General features: G+C 35.7%; 1 protein-coding gene across 9 annotated transcripts in view; it reads left to right on the forward strand.

Annotated features, from left to right (window-relative positions):
* The window catches only part of TAFA5 (TAFA chemokine like family member 5), a 467,230-nt gene that overhangs the window by 181,035 nt on the left and 271,821 nt on the right, over nucleotides 1-14,374 (forward strand). The window lies entirely within an intron of this gene.

Here is a 14,374-nt window from a genome sequence, read left to right on the forward strand (position 1 = left end):
TTCTTCTCATCAACTAATTAGATGACATTTTATTAAACTAATTATGCTGTCCTTAGATAACAGAAAAAAAAAAGTTTCTTAGGAGTGTTCCACATGTCTCAATGAAATCCATTGATTTAAATCTGGCTATGAGTGTTCACATACTACAAGTCACTGCATAGTTCTATGTGTTCCATAAATAGAATGAATATTTTTAAATGGTACATGTGTGGATTTGGAAGAAAAACTGAGCTGTCACTAACAGAAAATTTATGCTGGCAACTGTGATAAAGTATCACATTTAAAAGGATTTGTGGGGAGGTTGTTTTGTTATTTTGACTTAGAGATTGTGTGACGATGAGAACCATTGAAGCATATTGCACTGATTAAATGTAGTATTTGTCTCAAATGTCACAAAACATATGGAATACCAGGAACATTCATCACTGTTTGAAGGGACCATCTAAAGCCTTGATAGCCTGGTACAACAATAGTGCCAGTAAAATAGTGAATGTAAAGTTTTGGTAACATAAAAACAAGTGAAATAATGTTAGAAACAAGAGAGTTAGACTGCTGCAAAATTACAGCTCCTTCTTCCTCCTGCATATCCTCCTCCTCTTCAGAAGGAAGAACTAAGACTGTGTTTAGGAAAACCATACCAGTGCTATTAGCTTTACCCTACCAATAAACAGACATTGAATCTGCACATATATTTAGGATTAAAAAAAAACCCCAAACTCTGTATGTCTGTATGCAAGAGGGGATGGACACAAAATGTATTTCACCTGAACACGTGAATTTTGCTAAATCAGATGTAGTTTTTTCCTCAGTAATTGATAACAGTGATCAGTCTAACTTTAGTGGAGCAGGGAAACACTGTTATGACAACTTGATTTTTAAAATATCTATAAGTTAGTGTTAAGGGAGAGGAGAAGGTAGCTTCCTGGAATCAGTCCACTAATCTTAATAGGTTGGTTGCTCACTTGCAAGGCCATATTTTAAATGCATTTTAGATGGAAGGGAAATTGAGAATTGTCAAATGTTTGAAGTCCTTAAAGAGTCAGTTTCTTTAAAGTGTCCTTATTCCTCTTCCTTTTAATATCCCACATTGAAGCTTCATGTGATGTAAAGGCAAACCTAATTTACCATTCTGAGAGACAGACCTAGACTTACTGTTTAATGTAAAAAAATAGCTTTTATCAAAAAGAGAAAAAAGTATGAGAAAATCTCACCATTACAAGACATTATATGAAGAATTTTAAAAATAATGTAACTAGCAAATTTCAACGCTTAATCACATTGTATTTCTCAGAGTTTTCTGACAAAGAGGCAGGGCTCTATCAGACATTAGGTGTTACTCCAGAGCGCCAAACGTCCTCCCCTTCCTCCTTCTTCCCCCAGCTTTTATTGCTGAACACAAATGCCATTTGGTCTGGAACATCCCTTTGGCCAGTTGGGGTTGGCTGTCCTGGCTGTGTCCCCTCCCAGTTTCCTGTGCAGCCCCAGCCTCCTTGCTGGCAGGGCAGCCTGAGAAGCAGAAAAGGCCCTGATGCTGCCTATGCCCTGCTCAGCAGTTACTAAATCATCCCTGTGTTATCAGCACTGTTCATCACAAATCTAAAACACATCCCTGTACCAGCCACTATGATGAAATTTCAAGTGACCAAGCCAAAGTCAGTTTTTACTTAATCTCTAAGATTTAGAAATCAAAACTTCCGTGCAGGAGAACTTCAACAGAAATATGTCTCTTTAATAATTCCCCTAGTGCTATTTTTTTTGTGATACTCAGTTGTAATCGATTTTTTTTAATTTCACGAGACAATGCTACCTTATCTTTTTTCGGTGAAGTTTTTATGGAAAAAAAACTCTTCAGACTAAGTAGCCTTAGTATAAACAAAGAAGCAAAAATGCATTTTGATTCCTGAAACTTCAGGGATAAGAGGAAACATACTTATCGCATGTCAGTTGCATAACAAACATAAATAAGTAGTAAAAATACCTGTGGCTTTCAGACATGTAATTCAGGTGGAAACCAAGCACTTTTATAAGTTAAAATTGTTTTGATCAAGAATAAGACATAACTGCCTATTTTGGTTTCCCTGTATTATGTAGGTGTAGCACAAAATTTTTATATTCACTTATTAAGTGTTCTGAGTTTAAATTAGAGTTCAAAGATGCTACATAAAAAGAGAAAAGTGCACTTTAAATGAAAATAATTTCTAAATCCACTGTATTTATTGACTTCATTCTAACATGCAATTTAACAAAAAAATGTTATGCGTAGGTAATTGTTGCCTTTTTAATTTTCCCACAGAGAAACCAATTTTCTCCCTTCTTTTGCCAGAAATATATCTCTAAATTTTTCTGTATTTAGAACTATTTTTGGGTTATGCGGGGGTAGAAGTCATAAAATTGTATTTTAAGTAATTTTATACAATTTAGGAAAACAATGCCAATTACATATCTCTGTTATATATGTATGACATTAATTGAAGATCCAAACATAGTTCTTGAATATTTACAGATTCAAAATATTATTCTGATTTATGTAGCATGAATTATTGTCATCTACATGTTGAATAAATCAAAGCACCAAGTGATATAATGATTATTTTGAGCCTTATTATTAAGTTTTGTCTATACAGTGAACCTGTTGCAATATAGGCTGGCATATGAATTTAAAAGTGGTGAGTATTCCATGCTGTCTTCAGTTAAACTAAAGTGAACTAAATTACCTGAACACAGAAATTTTTGGACTAATGGAATAAGAGTGTCTGTGGGAGAAGCTATTATAGGTTGTTTTCCCTGGTTAGATAAGCTCAGAGCCAGTGGAGGAGCTGGGTTGAATCTGGGTCATCTGACTCCTGCTTGTATAGCCAGTTCTCCCTACTAAAAGCCTCATCGTGTGGAATTATGTGGTGTTTTCTACATTTGTACTGTGTCGTTAAAGATTATTATGGGATATCTGTTGTTATGATTTTATAGTGTCCTACTGAGACATCTACTCAGTGAATAAGTTGCAGTTTCTAAAAAACAAATTAATGTCCCCCTGTTGTTTTGTGCTTTTAGAATACATGTTCTATATTTTCATTGGTTGACATAGGCAAAGAACTTTTTTTTTTTTCCTAGCATCTTTATTTTCTTTTGGAGCAAAAGTCTTGCATGTTTCCTTTTTAAAAGCTGTGTAACAATCCTATTTTGTGGCAGTTCAGGACTGAACAGATGATGTAGACTTCAGGAGACAAAATACACTTGTGAAATCTGTAGCTAGGTCATGTAGATCCTGTTACAGATTTTAGACATGACAGTGACCAGGTAAATTAAAAAAAAATAAAAATGTAAAATTCACTGTTGACTATTAGTGGAAACCAGTTTCAAGGTAGAGGACAAGATTCTAGTAGCTAAATAAGAAACCTATATTACAATTCCTAGACTTTTTGTATATTTTGGGGGAAAAATAGGTGCCTTGGATGAGGTCTAAAGGAAACTGCTGACTACCTGCCTAGCCTGCCTGGTACTGTCTGCAAGAAGCCTGTAGGAAATGATAAACACAGCTGGTTTGTCTGAAACTCCTATTCTCCCTGGAGAGCAAGCTCCTTTTCCATACTATCACAGTATGTCCAGGACGGCACCTTCCTCATTTGCCATCTGCAACCCGATAGGTACAACAGAACTTCTGCAACCCTGATCAATTCTTATTGTTGCCCTTAACTGGAAGGAGATACGGATGTATGTTAGTGTGAGACGGTGAGTGGCACCTACATTTTCTGTCTTGGAGATGATGGCTTTTCCATATGAGCTCCTTTCTCACCTTGAGGAGGTTCAGTCGCAGCTCTGGGGATGGAGGCTGGCACCTGGGTGCCGTGTGCGCTGTGGTGGGCAGTCCCAGCACCTCTGCAAAGGCACTTGTTCCTCTGCACAGCCAGGAACTGCCAAGTTGAGGAGCAAGGAGGGGTGAGCAGCATCATGAGTCAGTGTCTGCTGATTAGGGTTTTCACCCGGGCTGTGGGAGGTCTGGCTTCAATTCCTGTTCTAGCAGCCACAGCTTAGGTGTAGTCACTGGAGAATTAATTTAAGGATAGAAACATTCTGACTGAAGCAGTAGTAGAAAAAAAGGAGAAACTATAGGTGTCCATAGGTTATGGGATAATGATAGAGTAAAAATCCTGCAGGCCAAGAGAGCGCTACACTGAAAAGAAGATGCTGTGCCATATAGTACAGCCTTTTGACATGTGCATTTATTTGGGCACCAAATTCCTGACCTACGACATGGTTTAAATGCATCCTTGTATCAAACTTTTTTTTTTCATTGTATAAATACATATTAAAACTTTCCTTAATGACTCGTTAGTTCTGCCAAAATAATCTAAACCACTTCCTTGGTCACTCAGGATTATTGAATTTAGACAGACTTTTAGAAATTCTGGACTTTTGTTACTAATTCTTGTTTTTCTTCCAAATTTTTTCAGAAGGACCCGGTATTGCAGATAAAGGGAAAAAAAAATCCTGATTGTTCCTTAAGCTCTCTTCTGAATCACTGTAAGCTTTTTGTGGCAAAGTTTTCACTTCTCCTATATGATATATAAAAGACAAAAGCTTTGTTCTTTTGAGCTTACTGCAACCAACTGTTAAACTACACAGATACTCACATTCATTCAGGAAAAAAGAATATTTTTAAAACATAGCAGGAAGAGAGAGAAAAAAAAGCTAAGGAAGAGTGTATTTAGTTGCAGAACTCTGCTATGAAACAGCAGTTGTATCTGGGAGTCCATAAGATGGTTTTGACATCTACAAATATAACATTTATTTGGATACTAGGCAGCTTTCTTTCAGTATTTGCCTTGCAAATTTATTGTATATTGCCATATATATTTATTTGTAATCATTTTTTGAGATTATGAACACTATTATATTTTGGATAACTTCCTATAATGCTGAATTTATGCATTAACATAATCTAGTCTGGCTTAATATTAAGATACAATTAAACAATTCCATTACTATGTCCTGAGAGATACTTAGGGTTTTTAAAGCATTGTGTCTTTTTTTGGACTGATCTTACCATCTGGGATAGGATTTATTAAGAAAAACTGTATAAAAGTTTTTGTTTAGCTAATATACTGAAAATAAACTTGACTACTGAGAGACAATGTTGAGAACTATAAGACCAAAAATGGTTTTAGACTCACTGAATTTTGTAGGCTGAAAGGAAACTCCATATGCCATCTTTTCCAGCTACTTGTACAAAGCCAATGTAGTTAGATCAAATACTTCAAGGCCATGTCCAGAATCTGAATATCTCCCACCATGGAGATCCTGCGTGGAGATCTCTGGGTCATGTTCCACCATTTGAGCTTTTGCAGGATAGCTTTTTTCCTCCTTGTATCTAATTGGAGCTTCCCAAGTCCATTGACTCTTGCTCTGCACACTTTTTTCTGTGCCCTCCAACTCAGTAGGTGCAGACTCCCAAGCCTTCTCTTGGCCAGGCTGACCAGATGCAGCTCCCAGCCTCTCCTATGTGTCCTGTGTTCCATCTCCATGACCAGCTCGGTGACTCCCAGCAGATTCATTTCAGTACATCTATTTCTTTGTTGTACCAGGGAGGTCAAAACTGGGCTCAGCACACCAGATTAGAGTCTCACAAATGGTAAATAGGCTGGAAGGATAATTTCCTTATCTCTGATACTCATACTAATATAGCCCAGGAGGCTGGTGGCCTTCTTTGCTCCAGGGGTACACTGCAGACTCATGTCCATTTTTTTGTCCAGCAGGGCCCCACATCTTTGTATACAAAGTTGTTTTCTAGGCAATCAGCCCTTCATCTGTAATACTGTATGGAACTATTTCTGTCTAGATAAAAGATATTTGCCTAGGATTTGTCTATATCTTTCAAGGAATGGCAGGATTGTTTGGGTTGGAAGACACCTTTACAGGCATTCTAATCCATTCCCTGTGCAATGAGCAGGGACATTTTCAACTACATCAGCTTTTCAGAGCCCCATCCAAACAGACTATAAATGTTTCCAGGGATGGGGCATGTACCACCTATTTGGGCAACCTGTGTGAGTCTTTCACTATCATCACCATAAAAAATTTCTTCCTAATATCTGGACTGAATCTACCACTCTTTAGTATGAGGCCATTAGCCCTTGTCCTGTTGACAACAGGCCCTACAAAGGTATGTGCCCATCTTTCTTATAAGCCTCCTTTAAGTGTTGAAAAGCCATAGCAAGATCTCCCCAGAGCCTTCTCTTCTAAAGGCTGAACAACCCCAATTCTCTCAGCTTGTCTTCATAGGAGAGATGTTGCAGCCCTCCTATCATTTTTGTGACCCTCCTGTGGACTCCAGAAAGTCCATGCTTTTCTGGTTCTGAGCATTCCAGCAATGGATGCAGCAGTCCAGGTAAGCTGTTGTGAGAGCAGAGTAGAGGAGCAGAATCACCTCCCTCGACCTGCTGGCCACATTTCTTTGATGCAGTCCGGGGTAAGATTGGCTCTCTGCTGCAAGTGCGCGTTGCCAGGTCATGTTCAGCTTTTCATCCACCAGCACTACCAAGTCCTTCTCAGCAGGGCAGCTCTCAATTCCTCCTTCCTCCAGCCTGTATTGATACCAGAGGCTGCCCTGAGCCAGGAGCAGTACCTTGTTTTTGGCCTTGTTGAACTTCAGGAGATTCACATGGGTCCTCTTCTCCAGTTTGTAGAGCAGCATGTGATATTTCAAAGTAATGCTGCTGACAGATAAACCTCTTTGTATCTTAAAAACTCACCAGCACTAGCTTGTTTTTATATAGTAAATGATAGCACAAAGAGTATTCTCTGGACATTGTTTGCAAAGAAAATGAGGTCAATTGTCTGTTTGTGCTTATATGTTTATTGCACTCGTTAAAGCTACAAGATTCAATAGTTAGCAAATTAGTAATGTCCTATCAGAATCTTATTTTGAGGATAAGTTCACAGTGACAGTTTTCTCGTCCCAGTGCCAGTATTTTTCCAGAAAAAGCCCATGTTTTTGGGCTCAGAAAACAACGACTTGGAATTAAAATCACTTGAAAACTTTACAAGCATTTGGTTGACAGAATTAGGGTAGTCTTCAAATACCTGTGTTCCCTAACTGCTTGTTTTGTTTGAAAAGAAAAGGAAATAAAAAGACATTTTATTATCTTAGACTTACAAAGAAAATAGACATTTTTCATGACAGGCTTTCTGAAGGAATGCTGTTTAGATCAAGTGTGATCAAAAATAATTTTTATAAAGAATTTTGGTTCTTTATTGACTTAGATGACAGAGGTTTGTTTTTGTCTCTTGCTTAGTAAACTAAAGCAGCTGAAAACCACATTGCATTTGATTTTGAATAAACTCATTTCCTAAGTAACCTGAGAAGCTTAGAATTCCTTTCTTCGTGACAGGTTTTTATATATGATGTTCTGGGTGCCCATTTCTAGTAATTCAACTGGTTACCATATAGCAACTCAGAATATGACTGACATATTTTTGTAATATGCACATTAAATAGTAATAAAAATACAGTTTTTTATTGTAACATCCCTGTTCAAATCAGGATTTAAATTCTAAAATAGTGGAATTGCTAAGATAAGAATTAAGGTATATTTCAATGTGGGCTGATGAAGTGATGCTATGGAGTTGCACTGCACATTAAAGTCTTCTTTAAGAGGTAATCTAGAAATACAACTAAGAAGGAAAGTTTCTACATGAGACCTTCTACATGAGACCCCTGTACAATAGTGATACAAGTCTAAATGTATTTGGCCAGCAAAGCTGGGAATAAGGAGGTAATTGTTCACTGCCTGGTACTATGGGGAAGACCAGGAGAATACTGAGAAAGGTTGGCTCTCCTCAGGTCTTTTGTGTGCATTGCGTGGTAGGAAAACAAATTATTTCTCTTCATGGGTGTGGATTTTCATCAATTTTGCTGTTTATTGACGTGTTTTTCATGGGTTTTGGTGTTTTTCATAATTGTGGACCAAAAAAATGCTACATCACTGTTCACTGCAGGATGAACAACTCGTGTAATCATACCTTGTATTATTCAGTAGAATCATTGAATGACTTCCTAGCCCTGCTGAGCCTTGTTTTGCAGAATGTTCTTTAGGTCAGTTCTGCTGCAAGCTTCAAGCACACAGCCTGTATATGCAGAACATGAAGGCAAATACAGGGGCAAATATTTTAAGTCACTGTGTGATGTTTTTTTTATCTCATTGTTTTATGTAGTAGTACCTCATAAAGAAGGTGCCCTTACTGTTTTCACAAGCTTTTAACCTTTAAAAATGTTTCGGTTTATTATTGAAAAGATTAGTTGATCTTTCTTCCTAAGGTTTTCAGGGTTAACCTATAGTTAATTCTTGAATTATTTAAAAATATTTTTTTTATTTTCTTTCCCAATGAAAGAAAGTGTGTGCTTGTGTCTGCATGAGTGTGTGCCTGCAGGTTTGTGTACTAAAAAGAGGAGCAAAATGTCTGGTGTCTATTACAAACTGATGTGGGATATGGCTTTTCTGGATTTAAAAAAAAAAATGTTTCAAGCAGTTAATAGTCACTCCTGAGGATTCTTGGCAAATACTTAGAATACTTTAGGCTGTAGCTTCCCACGAAAATCAGTTTCCTTCATGAATTTCCTGTCTCAATTTGAAAATTATGTAGTTGAGCAGAGCAGGCATAATTGTTTCTCTCCTCTTTACTGAGGTTGGCACAACTACTCGTACACTTCACAGCTTTCACATTTTCTGTGCTGATCCCTAGGAGAACTTTACATTGTGATGTTTCACTGTTTTGCAGTGAAGGGCCTTTGTTTTGCAGACAGGGCCTAACCACTATCAGTATTTTTTTTCTCAGTAATCTTGTTACGCCAGGGAAAGTTTTTGTGAAATTTTAGTTTCTGGATGACAGGACTAGCACAACTTTACTAATCCTTCTTGCAGAACAATAGAAGAATGATGTTTACAAAATGCTGAATCATTTAAATCTTTGCATGTGTTTTGAGACTTGTTTCATTCTACAGCACTGACTACATTCTGAACTTGTGACAAAACAAAAATAACTACTCCCCATCATTGGGGAAGTGGCATCTGCTTGCCCAAGTAGGCCAGATTTGGGAAACATAGTATAAATCAAAGTTTCGGTTGAAGGGAGAAATCTCCTTTCTTCAGTTTCATTTCCCTTAACAAGACTTGGAATTGGAAGATGAATCAAACATGTTTTAATGTTTCTCTCATAAAGGGAATTTATCCATTTCTTCTTATAGAAGGTAGAGGAGAAAATTAACATAGAGGTAAAACAAAGGTTAAAGAAAAAATCAATTTCATGTTGATTTAAGACCTTTGCAGCACTTAGAGGCATTCAAGAGATAGGTCTAAAGGAAGAATGGTATTTTTTGGATACACATGTAAACTAACCTTTCTTTTCAATAAATACCACAACAAATGCAATCAGAAAACGCTAGCAGAGCTCACGTTTGCAAACTTTGTGTAGATTTAAAATAAAATAATTCTTCCTGTTGAGGCATTCTATGGATTTCAAATTATTAAACTTTAACTCTTTCACAACCTGAGTCACACTCAAATGGAGAATGGGTTTTCAAGTCTGTGATAACATTATGCTTCACTTTTTTTCTTCAAAGAAAGAAAGGTGCTAAATATGCAAGACCCAGCTTTTCTGAATTTTCCAACTGCCTGAATTTTCCAGCATTTTTGTGTTTTGCCTAGTCAGTCTTTACTGACTGGAAGTCTACAGTGGTAATACAAATGTCATGAAAATATCCAGGCTGCAAAGAGTCTAAGCAATATCGCTTAGGGTCAGGTGAGGATAAGTGGGAAAAATTGGATTGTTGTTTTAATTAGCAGTTCAAGAGAATTAATAATTTCTTAATTTCCTTCCTCCCCCCATGGACATTAAATAGTTAAAATTAGACGGGTTATCTTTTAATTCCATCACTTTGATAATGTCTTCTTATGAATATTGGAACTGTTATCTTGAAGTATTATTCTTTGCACTTCTGTAAAAATTACAGTCTACTGCATTAGAGCATACTTATGAGGAAACTAGGAAAGATTTAACACAAGAGGTCTATGGTAATAGATAAAATTAGAGAACTGCATAATGAATGTGATAAATAGCAATTTTCTGCTGTAAAAATACTCATGTAAAATTCACATATTCTTCTCAGACCAACGATATTCTTATTCCTAGTGCAGTAACTAGACATATCTTCCACTGAGATGATATTTTGAAATATGATTTCCTTTTACCACAGTAATTTCCTGATTACAGGCTGGGATTCTTTTCTCCTCTCAGTAACATTGTGAAGAAGCAATCTGCTGAAGTCTCAGTTGTACCTTTATAAAACAGTAAAGCTGAGGACCAGCCTCTCATCCCATTTCTGTCCCCAAAACTTACCTGTTATTCCTAATGCCTTGAAAAATACATTCTTTATTTTCTGCCAGTTTGAGTTAATGGAATGACCTTCATATAAAAAGGGGCAAATAAAGGTAATTTCATGGTGCATAATCTGTATTCAAGCTGATTTAGTCAACGGTGCTGCCAGAGAAGTGTTCCCCCTCCTGTGGCCTGGGACAGCATCCCCTTCCTCCCTGGTGAAAGATATCAGGGTCTGTTCATATTAGTTAATACTCTGCTCACAACCTGCAACTCAGATGTTGTAATGATATCACCAATGGTAACTTAGAGAATATATTCAGACTGAAAATCTTCATTTGAAACAATACAGCAAGTTTTCTACATGTCTTATTTTCTGTCATTGAACAGTATTCTCATTTCCTGAATCATCTTCATAGGTCTATAATTCTATGATTATCTGGTTTTTATCATAGATAATTCTATCTATCTAAAAGATAGATAATTCTATCTATCTTTTTATGTCATAGATAATTCTATGATTATCTGTTTTTCAGGCATAGCAACCTCCATGGCTGCATCACAGGGAAATCTACTGCAGAAGTACCTTTGTGTTTTGGGGGCATTCTTTTCTTCATATATGTCCTCCCCTAAAAAACAACATTGATATATTGTGTTGATTTACTATGGGGAATATTTGCATAATAACTTTAATAACCAAATGAAAGTGATCCTCAGTACTGAGCAGGTATAATATTAATAGTTTTAGTCTGTGCATTTTTCACGTTTTTATTACTTCTTGAATCTTCATCTCTAGAATAGGATTATGTCTTTACTAAAATAAATAGCATGTTGCAAGTTGCTTTTATTGAACTCTGTTTTAATTTTAATGAACAGAAACGTTATTAGAAGTGTTGGTTATATTATGCCAACAAAGTACCAATCATGAACTGAAGACTGACATTGGAGTGGACAGTTTTGATTATAACTCTATGTCGAGATCTTCATTAATATGCACATTAACTAAACATAATTGATTGTGAGGCAGCTGGACAGTGGTAAAATATTTAGTAATGAACCTCTTCACTGCAGTATTTTCTGCCTCAAGGAGAACAATAAAAGTGTCCATATTTTCTTTTAATACCCTTTAGTAAATGCTGCCATATTAGCAAGCAAAATTATATGGTCACATGAGGGCTTCTTTTTTTCGGCTTCTCCAGTCTTCTAGGGCTATTAATTCCAATACTGAAAATTTATGAAGGAAATAGAGCAAAGAATTCACTGTAGAAGAGGTTACTTGTGCCTGTTTCACTTATAATCAGAATTTCAAAGCAAACAAAAAGTAATTGCTCATTTTATTCCATTAAAAGTTGGACTCAAATAGGATTTTTCAATTTTTTACAAGGAGCATTGCATCTTTTCAGGAAATAACTGCTATCCATCTTAACAAAAGCTTCATTTGGTCAGCATTTTTAAATGAAAAAATGAAATGAGGGAAAATATCTCATACTTTTTTTTTTTTCATTATTTTTGTAAGTATTCCAAAGGTGAGATTTCTGATGGTTTCTAGCCACCAAACTGGTTTCATTTTTTCTTACCAAGTGTATGAATTAACTTTTAGGGATGAGGTACTTAAAAATATACAAAACATCCTAAATTTATGATGTGTAATCTAGTAGCTGTTTTAGATGTATCTTCAAAGTAATGTATTTTTGAAATCTGAATTTGTATGAACTTTTCATCACATCATATCTGTAGAATATAATGGACTAGAAGCAACAGATATGTGATTATTGCCTTTTTGGATTATGTAAGATTTGAACCTCTCAACAGCAAAGGAATGAAGACCTCAATTTTCTTTAGGAATCATAATTACATAATTGCACATAAAAAGTCTGTCGCAACAAATGAGGAACAATGTAATAGTATTGTTTTTATTATCACCAATTTGTACCATAATCTCCCTTATGCACTTTCATTATAAAGTGTTAACAGCTTAATATACTAGAGAATAGGAATGGCTGTAGTCACATAAAGTATTTGGTGTTATTGCCCCTCTAGTCCTTTTTACATAGATCTGTTGAGGCCTTTGCTTCACACAGGCTTAAAATATTCCAGTGTTAAGTACAGAACAAGCAAATTTTGCTTGATAAAGTGATTTCAAGATACTAGTGATTGTACTGATTTTAATGGCTTTTGTTGGACTTTAAAACTTGATATATTTTAAAATTTGATGGCCAGCATTTATTCCTTTAGATGCAGACAGCCGTTATCACTAATTTATTTATTTATTTATTATTATGTGAGTTGTTTTCTATGGCTTCAAAAAAGAAAAACATATTACTTCAGTTAATTTAGATTTTTGAGAACATATATAGCTCCTGAAAATGATTTTTCTTGGTATTTCATGTGGCTTGATGTAAGTAGTTCTATTTAGTACAGATATTAGGAAAAAAACCCAAAAGGTGTTGATTTTCTTCCTGCTTTATTATTCCTTGATTTCAGAAGCTTCAGCTCAGATGTACCATCTGCTGGGTATTTTCCACCTTTTTTTAAGTTAAATTTTTCCCCTAACCTACAATGTTTTCTGATTTAGTTGTTTTGTTTTTTTTTTCAGTAAAAAATCCAGATACATTATCTCCAGTTCATGAGTTAGCAGCAAAAGATCACAAAATAGTCTTACTTTTTTGTTTGTTTGTTTGTCTGGGTTCTATTTTCATTTATGCCTTTTGATGACAATCCATACAGTCTTTCTGAAGTATGCAGCAACATATTTTGAGAACCTTCACACTCAGCTATCCTCTCTTTCAGCACATTATTACTGTCATTGTGTCATTAACATAAATAGTCAGGTCTGGAAGAATTCAGAATAGCTTTCTTAACCTGTAGAAACAATGATTATATATACATATATATGTATATATATATATGATTCTGTATTGTCATATATAACATCTTTTTTAAATTATATAATGTGACATTTAGGTATTGAATTCCTAGAAATGTTTTTCTTGTAACAAATTTCTATTTTTTTTTTTTAAATAGTAGTTTTTTTTTATCTCTGGCTTATATTAGACAACCTGAGTCAGCAGTTACTTGAGTCAACTTTATAGGAATGGAAAAGATTTTATTTCTTGGCATTTTTTCTGATAAATGTCCTCACTGCTTGTGTGGAAGTTAGAGGAGATGACTTCTCCTCTCCCCAAGGAAGCTTATGAAGGATTACGTAAAGTTCTTCTGTTTCTATCTATTCTTTCCTGTGAAAGCCTAATATGATACATTTCCCATCACTCCTTCAGCACATGGACTCTCCACTGGAGGCACAGACAGCCCCAAATTCTGTGACAGGACAATTCAATTCGTGTTGCACCCATGCAAACCAGCAGCAAAAGCGGAGTCCTGTGAATCAAATGAAGTAGTAGCATTTGAAAAAGGAAGAATATAAAAATAGTTCCACTATAACTTCAATTTTCATAGCTCCCAGATAAACAGTTCCTTAAAATGCAATGTTTGCTTGTGCTCTTGTTAGAGTGGTACCCTTCAAAACACTGTATGACCTTGTCTTGAAGGGACAACCAAAATATGAGAGTTTGTATCAAAGGAGCAACCTGATTTCTGCTCATGTTTGAATAACTAAATGAAGGTTTAAAAACCCCACTTATCTGTGCCATGGAGCAAAAAGTGGACTTTTCATCTTCTGTCTCCTACTAATCAGCTGTCCTTGAAAGGCTGGAAAGGCTGTCTACGTTTTCTTCAGGTAGACATGTTCTATCTATATGAATGAATGAAAGAGCCCCAGAACATAAACAAATTACCCGTTGCAGAAAGCAACAGGAATGTCCAGAAATAGCTTAATCATGACATTAATGCTATTGCACTCTTGAGTCTATTAATGGTCCGGTGTTTATATGGTTTGTTCATTATTATTCTTTTTTTTTCAGATAATATTTTTACTGTACCAATATTATGATAATCTCTTTAAACAGTTGATTCTCAATGACCTAATTTTTAAACTGCTGAGCATTCG

This window comes from Molothrus ater, chromosome 5 (assembly GCF_012460135.2).
Source record: "Molothrus ater isolate BHLD 08-10-18 breed brown headed cowbird chromosome 5, BPBGC_Mater_1.1, whole genome shotgun sequence".
Classification (NCBI taxonomy): domain Eukaryota; kingdom Metazoa; phylum Chordata; class Aves; order Passeriformes; family Icteridae; genus Molothrus; species Molothrus ater.